Source organism: Cynocephalus volans, chromosome 8 (assembly GCF_027409185.1).
Source record: "Cynocephalus volans isolate mCynVol1 chromosome 8, mCynVol1.pri, whole genome shotgun sequence".
NCBI lineage: Eukaryota > Metazoa > Chordata > Mammalia > Dermoptera > Cynocephalidae > Cynocephalus > Cynocephalus volans.
Window position 1 is genome coordinate 17,466,260 of NC_084467.1, and position 14,329 is coordinate 17,480,588.

Sequence of the window (14,329 nt, forward strand, 5' to 3'; positions counted from 1 at the left end):
GGCGTTAGAGTCATCCCAGCTGAGGCAGAGATTAGGCATCCTCACCCAGCCCTGCCCACTTGCAGATTCACGAGCAAAATAAATAAACATCATTGTCTTAAACCGGTAAGTTTTGGGTTGATTTGTTTGGTAGCATGGATTTGTTAGAACAAAGCATCAAACCCTGAGCTCCAGGCCTAGCACATAGTAAGTGCTCAGTGAAGGGTGGCCGTGGTGGTGGCGGTGGTAGTAGTCGTTGTTGTTGCTGAGAAGCAACATAGCCTCATCATTTAAATTGAGGTTCTGGAGACATATTGCTTTGACCTGAATCTCAGTGCAAACTCTGCAACCCTGGACAAGTTATTTTCTCTCTTCAGGCCTCAGCTTCTTCATCTGTATAAAACTAATAATGATAGTTGACTGTGTTGCAGGGTTATTGGGAAGGGCAAATGAGATGATGCGTGGGAAGTATTGCACACGGTGCCTGGCACAGAGAGGGTGCTGGCACGTGCCGCCATCAGCCCCGGCATCTGCATCCTTCTCCTCAACGCAACATTGAAAGAGCACGCTCGGGTTTTATAAGACCTCAAGCTAGTCGGAGCCTGAAGGAACAAAGCCGTTGTGTGTAACCCGCCATCATGGGTTGCTGCTGGAGGCTTTGAGTTATGATATTTTTATCTTTAGAAAGAGCTCTGGGTGGCCCATTTGAAAGCCAAATAAATAATAGCGATGACAGTGGAGGGGGAAGAAGGGGAGGAGGAGGGGGATTTGCCTGGTGGAGCGCACCTACATCACTGCTTCCAGAAACAGCCCAAGGCTTTGGCTCCTCGCTGACTGCTAAATACTCTGAGCTCCTGGGGGTTCGGGATGGAGAGGCTTTTCAGTTTCTTTGGGCTGATCTGTCCCTGCTTGTTGGACCCCATCAGGATCTTCCAGATCAGGTGGCCCATTCTCTCATTGTATGTATGAGGCCCAAGGGGAGACAGTGACTTTCCTAAGGTCACATAGAGAGTCAGGGTCAGAACCGGGACCCGAACCCAGGGCTCCTGCCTCCCTCCCAGGCTGGAGCTCTCCAGCCTGCTTCCAGCTTCAGAAGACACGTATTTTGAAGGTTGCTTTGCTTACAGAGTTTTCAGGGGTGGATTTTCTCTCCCTCCCTGCCTACCGTGGACTTTCTTGCATTAAGATTCCCATTGTAGGAATCTGGGCTATTATTCATTTCTTTCAAAATGCAATGCTGGACTCTGACAAGGGGCCCTGGGGAAGTGGTGCATGCTATCTATAAGCCCATCTGCAGCCCCAGCTTGAGCAGGACTGGTGTTCCTGCTGTCCATTCCCTTTTGTCAGATGGGGAAACAGAGGCCCAGAACAGGGAATGAGACTTTGTTTGCTCACCTCAAAAGGCCACCACGGACTCTCCTTACAAAACAGCTAGTAGATGCCCATCTATGGGGTACACCTAGAAGGGCTCTGAGAATGCTGGAAGCTCCCCTGCTCAAAACTCTCCCCAATTGGGCCAAGCCCATGGTGCACTCAGGAGAGTGCGGCGCTGGGAGTGCGGCGACGCTCCTGCCGCGGGTTCGGATCCTATATAGGAATGGCTGGTGCACTCACTGGCTGAGTGCCTGTCACGAAAAAGACAAAAAAAAAAAAAAAAAAACTCTCCCCAATCACCTTCTGCCATGCCTAAAAATCCACCTTTGAGGTTTCCTGCTTTTGAGTCAGAAGGTGTTAATGGGAATCCTCTTGACTCCCTGCTCTTGAGCCGACAGTGATAGGGTAGTGTGAAAAAAGCACAGACTTTGAAGCCTTTTAATCTTGCTTTTCTACTCATTACCTGTGTGACCTTAGACAGGCCATTTTACCTTTCTCAACCTCAGTTTCCTCATCTATAAAATGGGGCTCATATTGGGTCTACCCTACCTCATGAAGGTGAGATGTGGTGTTCTAGTTGTTTCTTGCCATATAACAAACCATCCTAAAACTTGCTTAAAAACAACAATCCTTTGATTTGCTCATGAATTTGCAATTTGGGCAGGGCTGGGCAGGGGCAGCTGATCTCTGTACCACGTGGTGTCAGCCAGGGCTGGAGGAGACCCTTCCACGGAGGCTGGTAAGTCGGTTTCTCCCCATGTGGGCCTCTGGGAAGGGCAGCTTGGGCTTCCTCATACCATGGTGGCTGGGTTCCAAAAGTGAGCATCCCAAGAGAAGGGATATAGGTCTGGGCCTGGAAAGTATTACAGGAACATTCCCAATGTGATCTATTGACAAAGCAGTCACAGAGCCCAGATTCAAAGAGAAGGGACATAGAGAATAGCATTTACCACAGTTGCAATGACATGGTTACTTATGTAATTATTTATTGACATCTGCTTGCCCCACCCCACTAGATTGTCTTGTTTATTGCTATATCCCCAGAGCCTAGAACATGCCTGAAAGATAGAAGGCCTTCAAAAAAATGTGACTAAATCTGTAGATGAATAAACAAACAGACACCTCTCTCCTGAAACTCCAACCCTGGCTGCCTGTGGCTCAATCTGGGGTGGGGTGGGTGGGCATGGGGGGTTTGAAAGGAGCCCTGGCTCCAGCATCTGAGGCCTGGGTTTGGGCCTCAACTCTGGCCCCAGGGTGCTGGGTGACCTTGGGCAAGTCACAGACTTCTCTGTGGGTATCAGTGAAAACTAATAAAACCAGACCCTGGCTTTCCAACTTGTGTCATAAAAACTTCACATAGGACTTGCTTTAATTAAGATAAGAGCACAGTGAAATATTTGGACTTGCTGTTCATTCTTTGATGTTCGGCCTCTTGTATTGTTTTTGATGTCCGGGGGCTTGGAGAATGGATGCGGGTTCTTGGCTCTCGCTAGCGGGCCGCCTGCCTTCTGTTGTCTGCCTTATTAAAAGCACTTATGATCTAATAAAGTGAGACTGATGTGGCCTCCCTGGGGATGAAGCACGTTCCGGTCCCCACATTCACTGCACTTCTCAGCAGCCCTCGTGGCTGATGTTTATTGAGCACTAACTAACTGCTCGGCCTTGGGCTGAGTTTCATTTAATCTTTAAAACAATTCGATTAGGGGGGTACCATCATTGTCCCATTCTACACCTGTGGAAACTGAGGCACTGAGAGGCTAATTGACTTGTCTAAGGTCACAGGGAAGTAAGAGGTGCCAGGACATGGACCCAGAGAGCTGCTAACCACTGGACAGCATGGCCTCCTGCAGGCTGCTTGTGGCCCTGGCTTTGATGAGAAGCCCACAGGGAACTTGGGGGGGTACCTGTGGGAAAGGAAACAAGTGAAACTTGGTCTCTAAGTTTGCTCAGTGACAGTGTCAGGCACTGGAGAAAGACAACAAGTCTATGAGGTGTTGTCTCCATGACCCCCCCTTTAAAGGTGGGGAAACTGGGGCTCAGAGAGGTTGCACAAAGGGGATTGGAAAGGACAATGGTCGGGAAAAGGAAGTGGGGGCTTTGGGACCCTCTGCTGCTTTGCCTGGCTCGTTGTCCAAGGTTAAGTCAGGCCAAGACATTCTATCTGTGCTCGTCTCATGCAGATGTTGGCTGAACTCTGAACTGAGTTTCGCATCTTACTGCTCAACAAAGAGAGGGGATGGGATGGCTGTGCCACCCTGTGGGGCAGCTGGCTCTGTGCAGAATGGTCCCCAAGAAAATGAAATGACGTGGGAAAGCATCCTGCATCCTGGTTCTCTAGGCGGCACTGATGGGGGTGGGGTGGGCGCTGCAGAAGAAGTTGAGACTTCCCTGAGGCTCAGCTGTAGCTGGCGGTGCCCTCAGGAGTGCCAACAGCCCAGCCTAGTCTGGTCTAGTCTGTTGCAATGCCCCCAATTCCACCATTAACATCTTCTCCTAGAGAAAGACAACCTTGTTGAGAGGAAAGGGGAGTCACTCGTGAGGTCATTTTCATGGCAATCTAGCAGCTTTGGTTTCCTTATCTGGAAAATGGAACAAACACCAACCCCATTTGAGTGTGAAAACTTCTGGCACAGTGCAAGGTACCCCAGAAGGCAAAGGAGGCTTGTTCATTCCGAACTGAGCGTCCCCCCAGCAGACTCTGAGCCCTGGGCCTGCTATAGAGTCAAGGATGATGTTAATTTACTGGGATCCAACTGCCCGGGCCTCACCCGTCACACTTACATTAATACCCGGATGAAGAAGATTCTTAGGCCTCATGCCCTCCAACACCCCCTCCCTATGCCCAACCAGAAGGCCTGTTACTTCAGGCACCTCCCATGGTGGTGCCCAGCCCACGTCCAGGAGCCAGTCTGCTCATACTTCTCACCTGCTGATCAGGTGCTTGCCACTGCCTTGGCCACAGGTGCTCCCTCGAAAAATCTTCACCAGGTGTGGCCACCCTCCACCTTAGTCACCCTGAGCTTCCAGATACCACATCTGCCATGATGAGGTGGTCAACGGGTGAGCTTAGGCCAACTCCAGTTTGGGAATTGTCATCTGAGTCCTTGGTCTTTCATGGTTTCCTTGACGACAGCTTGGGCAGCTTCTGTCCCCACCCTTTTCTCCATCAAGGCTCAAAACCAGTCTGAGGAAGAAGATGTACCTTCCCCCCACTGCCTTCATCTCCCTCATTCCTTGACTTCAAGTACCCAACTCCTTCCTCCCTCTGCGAATCCGAATCCCCACTGGAGAGACCTCACCAGGGCCTCCATCAGCCACTCTGAATCCAAACGTGGGCTCAACCAGCACAGCCTGCCACAGAGAGGAAGGGAGTCAGACCCAGCCCCTCCAGCTGAGTGTGGGGGCCCAATACTGGCAGGGGGTCAGGCCCCCCCATCCTGTTTGCCCCTGAGCAAGCCCCTTGCCTCTGTGGGTCTGTTTATCTGTGGGTTAGATAATTCCTAAGGCCCCATTCAGCTCAGATGTTAGGAGGTCTGGCATCTTCTCCATGCCTGTGGCAGCCAGTCCCCTCTATTGCATTTAGGCCAGATGCCAGAACAGCCCAGCACCCTTATCACACACGGCTATCTTCATTGTTTGCATAGTGCGCATTTGCCCTGCTAGGAAAACAAGTTTGCAAATCAGATTTCCCTGGAAAGCCAGCTGGTTAAAAGGAAAGGAGGTTTGAATTCTGTGAAGCGAGGATCTAAAAGCAGGGCCTGACCTCTGGGATTATCCCCACTCTTCTGGGTCCCCTTGATTAGAGGAAGCAGGGCCTGATCCTAAATTCCAGTCCCTAAGTACCCCTCCATACCTTCCCCCAAGTCTATTCCAGCACCCACAGGCAGCTGAGGCCCAGAGAGGCTTAGAACCTTTCTCAGGGTTATACAAAAATGGAGATTCCTCTTCTCTAGAACCCTTTGTGGCTCCCCACTGCTGTCAGGGCAAGCCCACATGCAGCCTGGTGTTCAGAGTTCTCCTTTTCCCTTATGTGGCCCTTTCGCTCTAGAAACTCTGAGCTCCTCACTGGCCCGAACAGGCTTGTTTCTGCCATGGGTCCACTCCAACCCCATCTCTAACTGTTCAGCTCCCTCCTGCTCTTCAAGATGCCATTCAGATCTTGCCTCCTCCAGGAAGCCTTCTCTGATTAGACCTGCCCACGGGGGCCCTGGCCATATCACAAGCATGTATGGTCACTTCTCATCTGCACCTACTCTCTCCCAATCACCACCATCAGTAAGGCCAAATCCTGTTGGTGCCCAGCTGCCTTCTTGGTCAGAGACTGGTTCCCACTCCTGAGAGCTGGTCTGGCCTGCTCAGGGCCTCCATGGGCCATTAAGGAGAAAAACAAAGGGTTTCCTTGGGGAAAAAAATGATACCAACAGCAGCAGCAGCCTGCCTAAGGGCCTTACCCTAGGATCTTTCTTAAAAGTGGCTTTTCCTGATATTAAATGTAGATGAATCATGAGTGTGATCACACAACAGCTCTGCAGCTGTGAAGATGTGATAGATCTACCTGTGCTCACATGGTGAGCTGTCCATGATGAGAAAGCAAGCTAAATGTTAAGCTAAATGTTATATGTACATTTAAGCAAGTTAAATGTACATATAACACCGTCTGTTTTTAATTAAAAACAAAACAAAATACCTGTGATGTCTCGTGTGCTCTCAGCACTGGTTTAGGCACTTGTGCGTATTAATTCACTCAGTCCTCATAATGAGCCTGTGTGGTAGGTACCATAATTACCCCCATTTTACAGATGAGCAAGCTGAGATTGAGAGGGAGGATTCAAGTGCAAGCTGCAAGCAGGACCCACAGCCTGTGCTACCAACCCCTGCACTGTGCTCCCTGCTGAGGTCTCTGTGCTACTCTGTGCTTATGCATAAACATAACCAAAGGTAGAGAAAAGTCAAGAGGAATATTCCTCTGGTCCTTGAGCAGAACCAGGTTTGGAGGGAGAAGAAAAAGGAGACTTTCTTTTTCTCTTCTCACATTCCGTAATGTTTGGTTATCATAAATAATATAACTTAACATGAGTTTTGAAAATAGTAAAAACAGCACATCCTCATTGTAGAAAACTCAGAAAAAGAAGAGAAAGACCACAAAAACTGGAATCAGCCTGGCCCTCTTGGAGTTGGCAGGGAAGCATCCTCAGGGCCATGGTATTCTGGAAGGATCTCCACGGAAATGGATGAGTAATTGGGATTATCCCAGGTCTAGTGGCATCAGAACAGGAAACAGCACGGGGAACAGTGCTCAATGTAAGCGGCACCTTATAGCCAGTCAGAGCTGTTCAGCCATGGAATATGGCAGCCTTGGTCGGTAGTAAGCTGCCTGTCCATGGAGGCATGCAAGGTGATGCCAGATGCTGGATTCACACTGAAGTGTTTGCTAAATAGCTCACGTGCATGAGTGTGATTCCTAGTGCCCCACTAGCTAGACAGTAAGAGGATGTACCTGCCAGGATGGAGCACAGTGCCTGGCTGGTTAAAGAATAACAAATTAAGAACAGGGTCAAGAAACTTACGCAGATACAGCAGTTCCCAGAGGCCTTAAGCATACGTGGTTTCACATGATTTCAGAACCTCCCAACGTCCCAGGCAGAAACATTTTACGGAGGAGAAAGCAGGTCAGAGGCTCAGCGAGGTCTACACTTGCCCAAGGTCTCCGAGCTGGTCCAGAGTTCCTGACTGGCCTGTGGGCCGGCCCACACCTGGGTGCTCTCACAGCCATTGTCTTCGTTCCAGCATCCAGCAGCTGGAAGGTGCTCCGTTCTCCACAGAACCGAGTCAGAGCCCAGAAGCCCTGGGCGCTGGTCCGGCTCCAGCCGAATGTGCTGAGCAGCCCCCCTGCCCTCCTCCCCTGGTGCTGGGTTGCTGTGTCCGTTCTCTCTTCCAGCTCTCATCCGTCTGCCACTACCCCAGCTTCCTCTGTTTTCTTAGCTTGTCCCCTGACAGCAGGCCCCAAAGAGTCCTCAGTGGAATGGAGGAATGGGAGGGGCCGTGGGGTGTGGGACACCCTGATGGTGGGCCCTTCCTGTAATTCCATGCAGATTTATCGGGGTGCGTTCCTGCACTTTCATTCACTGTCCATGGGTCAGCACATGGTCTCAAAACAACAGATACGATGAAAGAGATCCTGCCTGCAGATGAAAGCCTGAGGGAGACCGGCCTCCCACAGCCCGGCCTGGCCCCAGGCCCACTGCACATTCTGGTCAAGGCCAAGTCAGGCTGGAAAGCATGAGAAGCCAGGAGAAGGCTCCTGCCCACCCGTGGGTCTGGTGCTTTGAAGGTCCCCGCGTGCTAACCCTTCGATGAAGTATCAGGGGAGGCAAAAGGAAATGGAGAGCCCTGTCCTGGGGGCAGGTGGACCCACATGCTGGGAAGGGGACCTTTGCAGAGCCTAAAGTCAGACAGAATGAGAACAAATGACCCCCGGTGTGCCCCCAGCACTGTCTCTGGCTGCTCTCTGCCCCGCTCACTCTGCTCCAGCCACTCTGGCCTCCTTTCTCTTCCTTGAAACTCAGCAAGCTTGTCTCCCACCTCAGGACCTTTGCACATGCTGCTCCCTCTGTCTGGAACACTCTGGGGGTTTCTGATTAAATGCCACCTCCTCCAAGAGGGAGGCCTTCAACTAACAACTCAGTCCATTCACCAGTCCAGTACTCTGTCTTCCTAATGTTCTTGGCACAATTTATGATCATTTGTTTTAATGATTATAAATGATTCAATAACATAATCATTAAAAATTATATTAAATTAACAATAAATTAATTTAATAAATTTTAATTATTACAATGTGTAAATTATTTAATGATTATTTGTAAGCTCCATGAGGACATGTCCTTTGTGCCCTCTGGGTAAAAGGGGCCAGTTGTGCCACCGAATCACTGCTTTGAGCTCAGGAATCAGCTCCTCTGACAATAGCAGCAAGTGATGGCTAGCTCTTATCAGGAGCGGTGCCCTTTCCATACATGACCTTATTTAATCCTCAAGAAATCCAGCAAGGCAAGTGAAAGTATTATCCCCTTTCACAGACAAGGAGACAGAGGCCGAGAGAGATTGGGGTCGTACCTCAACTACAGCTCCCCACTTGGTCTGCTTTGTACCCACTCCTCGAGTTCCCGTGGGCTCTGCTCCCCTTCGGAACCCTTGGGTGCTTCCTGTGTGAGCACTGTGGTGCAGGAACTCAAAGTGGTCATCAGGCAGAAACACTTTGGGGCGAATTTGTCTGCTCACTCCCTGAGCAGGTTTTCCTCTGGGTTGGGAAGAGAGGGATTCCAGAGGGCGGGAAGACAGAGCTGGCTGTGGGGCCAGTGTGAGCCATGCTACAAGGAGAGATGGGCAGGCAGCTTTCTCTGCACAGCTCTCCCCCTAATCTCCTTCCCCCCACCCAACACCCCACGGCCACTCTCCTGGTCTGCAGAGCAACCTCCAGTGTTTCCAGGGGGAAGGACTTGGACCCTCTCCTGTACTGCAGGTAGGAGGTGGATGGGTTGGCGGTAAACTGTAAACCTTGGTCTGGGAGGGTGCACGTAGCCCTAGGAGCAGGATCTTTCTTACCCTGCGTGCCCCTTGATCTAGATCATTCTCCTTCCAGGGACGCATCCTGAGGAGATGATCAGAGGCAAGGGCAACGACTTCTCACCAGCTGTTCACCGGACTTACTACCCCAAACCCCAAGTCCAGCCCCAGCCTGGGCTCAGGGGGCCAGAAATGAGTGTTTAATGGAGTTCTGGGGAGGGGACATCGGAAGGGCAGAGACAGCCACAGAGCCCTCCTGCCTGATCTGTACGTCCGACAAACGGGGTGGGTGGATAATGTGGGCGAAGAGTCATGTCATGAGTCTTTATTTTATGACATGTATGAGAGGAGAGTTTTCTAAAGTGTGTCTGGGGTTCTTTATGCTCTTCTATTTTCATATATGTTGAGTTTTTCTATAGTAAAAAGTAAAACAGGAAGGCAAGAAGAAAGGAAGGAGGGTGCGTAATTCCACGTTCTAATTCAACAAGTTATATATACGTATGCATGAAAAAAACCTGGGAGCGTATATATAAAAACGTTAGCAATGGTTAGCTCTAGTGGGGTTACAGATGATTTTCATTTTCTTCTTTATACTTTGCATTTTTTTTTAATTGGGAAAAAGATGACACAGCTATTAGGAGAACAAAAGGAAAGACTTGGGTTCTGGACTCCCCTCCGTCCACTCAGCAGTTCTGTGACTCTGCTCCGCTCACCTCACCTCACTGAGCCCCATTTCTGTCCCCAGCAAAAATGGGGGTGCCACAGGGTGCAGCAAGGGCAAAGAGGGGTGTGGCTGAGGATGCACCTGGTCAGTGCTCCATAACCCCCAACACACACACTGGGGCACCCACCGAAGCACAGAACCCCCACATGCTGCAGGCCCCGGGAGGACAGGGGCTTCCTGGCCCCGCCCCCATGTGCACAAACACACACACACACGTGGTACACACATGAGCACGTGCTGCAACCTGCGTGGGGTGGCCCTGTCAGCCGACCTACGGGGTGGGTGAGAGGAGAGAGCCCCGTCCCTCTCCAAGATAAACACAGGAAGCGAGGATCCCACAGTGTCAGGGCGAGGTTGGGAGCCGTCCATAAACTGCAGGCGGAGGTGGGGGGCAGAGAGGGGCCCAGAGAAGGGAGGGAGGGTGTGGGAGTCTGGGCAGGGGCCTGAGCTTGACATCCGCTGTCTTGGGTTCAAATGTGAAAAGTTGAACCGGTGACTAAGCTTGGAGGCCGTCTCAGCTTTGTCTGTCTGTCTGGGACAACACCTCCCGCTCCCATCCTCCTCTCACTCCCCGACCCCAGGCTCAGTGAGCCAGGTGTTCAGCCAGTTGGAGGCCTGAAGGCCCCCAGCCGGGCCCCCACACTTAGGGCCGCCAGACCCATGCTCAGCAAATGTTTGTTAAAGGAATGAGTAGGTGGAAAGAAACGGTCATTACAGCTTCCGGGATGCTCCCTAGTCCAGCACACTCTGCATGCATCATGGCCCCACTGTATCTCGGAGAGATTATGCTGGGGCAACTGCCAGGGCCCGGATGCCCCAGCCTTCTCTTCTGGAGTTGCTGTGCCTGCTTTCCCTGAAGCCCCCTGGGTCCTAGGGGAGAGGTGCAACGGGGTCTCTGCCAGGCCAAGGGGGGAAGGGGGCACAGGGCTGGCCGCTAGAGAATGTTTTTGGATGCATGAGCGCTTGCTATGGGCCAGGTACCTTACATCAGCTGTAAATACTTTTTTGGAACAGAGCAAAGATGGGGGAGAGAAGGATGTTTTCTAATTTACTCTCAGCCACCCATCCATCCTCATTTTGCAATGAGTTACCAGCTCGGCTCCTTCAAAGTCGCACAGCCAGAGGCAGCTGTGTCTGATCCGAAGTTCATGATACTTCTCCCGGTCCCCCTGCCTTCACACTCCCCTGACAGTGGATACAGGCCATGAACAGGGTGCCAGGGCGGTGGCTCCTACCTATGGGGGCAGAAGCGCACGTGGAAACCTTTCCTGAAACATCCTGTTGTGAAACTCCGCACTCAGTCCACTGGGCAAGTGGGGCTGAGTGTAGAATTTCCCTTCTGAATGTAATCACCCGCTCACCTCTTGCTATGACAAGCCCCAACCCCACAGCTGGAGTCCCCCGGCAGCCCAGGAGCCTGGGCCCATCCTACCCGCTGAGCAAGTCCACATTCTCTGCCCCCCTCCCTGCTCCAGCTGCTTCAGGCCCACCTGGATTTCTTCAGCTTCCAATAACCTCACTTGTGCACCTCACCTGTGCTTCCCACAACCATTATTTCATTCGCTCCTCCCAGCAACCCAGGAGATAGAAAGATCATGCCCATTTTTCCTGCCAACGAGGAAACTGAAGCCCAAGGAGGTTACACAGACGGTGAGAAGCAGAGCCCAACCCAGACCCAGGTTTGCTGCTTCCAGACCCAGGTTTGCTGCTTCCAGACCCAGGTTTGCTGCTTCCAGACCCAGGTTTGCTGCTTCCAGACCCAGGTTTGCTGCTTCCAGACCCAGGTTTACTGCTTCCAGACCCAATTCTCTTCTTCCAGTGCTGGCTTCTGCCTCTGCCAAGGCTGCCAGGTCACAGGCAGCAGCATCGGGGCTGCAACAAAGGGACCTCAGGGTCTGGGCTTCCTGCGGCCTCGCTTTCCTTTTTGCCTCCACCCCTACCCCACTACTGGCTTGGCCTCAGGCCCCAAACTCACACCTTATTGTGGCCCCCAAGGACCTGCACTGCCTGGTCCCTGCCCAATTACTCAACTCCTCTTCTTCCCTTTACCTTTGTACCCACCACCTTCAGCCACATCGTTCTTCTTTCAAATCCTGAAACTCCCATCCATCCATCCAGTGAACACATTTTTAAAAAGGAGAAAATAGAAGTAACAGTGAGATCCCTGGCTAGATGAATGAGTGGGTGGGTGTGCTTGGTTGGCTGGCTGGAGAGAGATGGAGGGATTAATGGACGAATAGGTGGGTGTCTCAATGGATGTGTGATTGAGTGGGTGGATAGACAGGTGGGCTGGATGATTGAAAGGGGGCGGTGAGTGCATGTGAGGGCAGGTGAACAATCGGATGGATGGACGAACAGTGGGAGGGATGAGATGGAGTGTTGCTGCTTCAGCTCTGCTGAGGTTCGATCTTCTCTGCCCCCACCTAAGTGACCTAGACCTATAGTTTTCACCCCCAAGTCAAATTGTCCCCCCCACCATGGGGACTGAGGGGATGATTGGGAGACTGCAGCAGCTGTTCCCTTTGGCCTCCAGTCTCGATTCTTCTCGGGGGTGTCCCAACAGCTCCCTTCAGGAACACGACAGGACCCTAGATCAGCCTCTCGGGGACCGGGCCACCCCCTGTGCGAATGCCTGAACAATTGGAGATCCTCCCCTGTGGAAGCAGCTCCCACTTTGGAGGTGGTTTTGTATCTCTTCAGTTGTCCCAAAACTAAAAACAAAACTAAATTTCTCTCACAGAACAATGCAATTTCAAATTAATAAACTAAAATTACATTTTGATGACGACATCTTAAACTTTAAAAAACTGGGAAGACTGTATTGAAGAGTTTCAAAGTAATTCAACTAAATTTTCAAAGGACAATCAACTCCAACCAAAACACTGCAAAATGAAGAGATACTTATTTAATCACCCCCAAATTAAGCAAGCATGTCTTAAGACTAATTAACTAAACAATCACCGATATCCAAAGAAAAAAATGCAACAAACAAAATCAGGTACTTGGTGGGTGTGAAAACACTGCAGGGGGTGGAAATGCAGGTGAACAGGTCATTGGGTAAATAGGGCTTTAGAGGAATGTGCCAGATGCTACCCCTCTCTCTGTCCTGAATCCCTTATCCCAACTCAAAGAGACAGGAGCAGACACTTCACACATACCTGAGCCCCTGCCCAGGTGCTGTGCTGGGGCTGCCTGTGAGCCCCTGAGCTCACCTGTCCAGAAGAGGCCATTACCATGTCCGTAATGACGCGCCTCCTAGCTTTGCCCCGGGCCAACCCTTCACAAGGTGCCTCCCCTCATCCTCAAACAAACACTATGATCCCCATTTGCCAGATGCAGAAACCGAGGTTAAAAGGCAGGAAGTGGCAGATCCAAGATCAAAATCTGCCTTCAAGAATATTGTTCTCATATCCTCATGAAGATGAAGTGACCACAGGTCAGAGTGGCCCAGACCACACAGCCAGGGGGGTAGACTGGGCTTCAGTTGTACAAACACTAACGTAAGTGTTGAGTGAATGGGGCAGATAGTGGATGCCAGAGCCTTCCCTCGGGGATCAATTCCCGTGGGGTGTGAGGGAGGGAGGTTTTGGTGATGGGCAATAATAATCAACCACAATGTATATCGACCAAAAAAAAAAAAAAATTCCCGTGGGGTGTGGGGTGGTGGTGAATAGAGCAGGAGGTAGAGGAGACTGATCAAGGAGGGCTTCCTGGAGGAGGAGAGCATTGACAAACACAGAGGATCTAGCAGGATCAGTGTCCTCCTAAATTCCCATGGAGGTGGAGAGAAAAGAAAGGCACCTCTTCACTCTCCCCCTGGGCTTTCTCGTGTAGCTTGGGTCAACAGAGTCACCCCTGGTCCCCCAACTTTGAGAAAACCCCACCCCCTAGCAGGGCCAAGGGGGCAGAAGCAGCCAGCAGCCTCCCGTCAAGCCTTGACAGGAGTTGTCACCAATGCAGAGCCAGCGGGGGTGGGCTGGGGCCCTGTCTGGGCTGTTGCTGGAACCATCCATCTCGATGAAGGCTCACACAGCCTCCCGCCTCCCTCTTCCCCCTCAGCTCCTCCATCCGGCATCCACGCCCATCATCTTCACGTCCTCCCTGCATGCCCGCTCCTCCCTGGCCAGCCCCTGCCCGAGGTGTGTGCTCTCAGCAGCAACAGCAGTAATCATCGTGATGACAGTCCTGTTGCACCCCAGGCCCTGTGCAAGGAAGCCCCTCACTGTCATGATTTCTGGACTCGTCTCCTATGTGATGCCCATGGAGAAAGAGAAACAGATGATCGGGTTTCTGCATGATCAGTGAGGTGGGGGAGTTCACATAAGCTGTAGTCTTCAGATCACAGATGGTGGAGCCCCTAATTCTGCCCAAGGAAGTGGAGAGGGATGGGAAAGCCCCCGAGAGGGGGCCATCTAGCAGCCCTTGAAGGAGAAGTAGATGTTTCCAGGTAGATCAGAGAGAAAGCATTCCAGGCAGACCCGGTAGACGTGCGCGTACGTGTGTGAGCACCCACAAGTGACAAGCAGTTGGGGCGGCTGAGGTGTCCATGTGTGGGAAGAGGCTGGAATCGTCCTCAAGACCTTCTTGGGCACCCTTCTTCCAGAAAGCACCCTGATCACTGGGCCCTCGACCCTTTCAGAGCTCCTGTAGCATTTGTAGATTGTACTTACAAGACACTGAATGAAATTC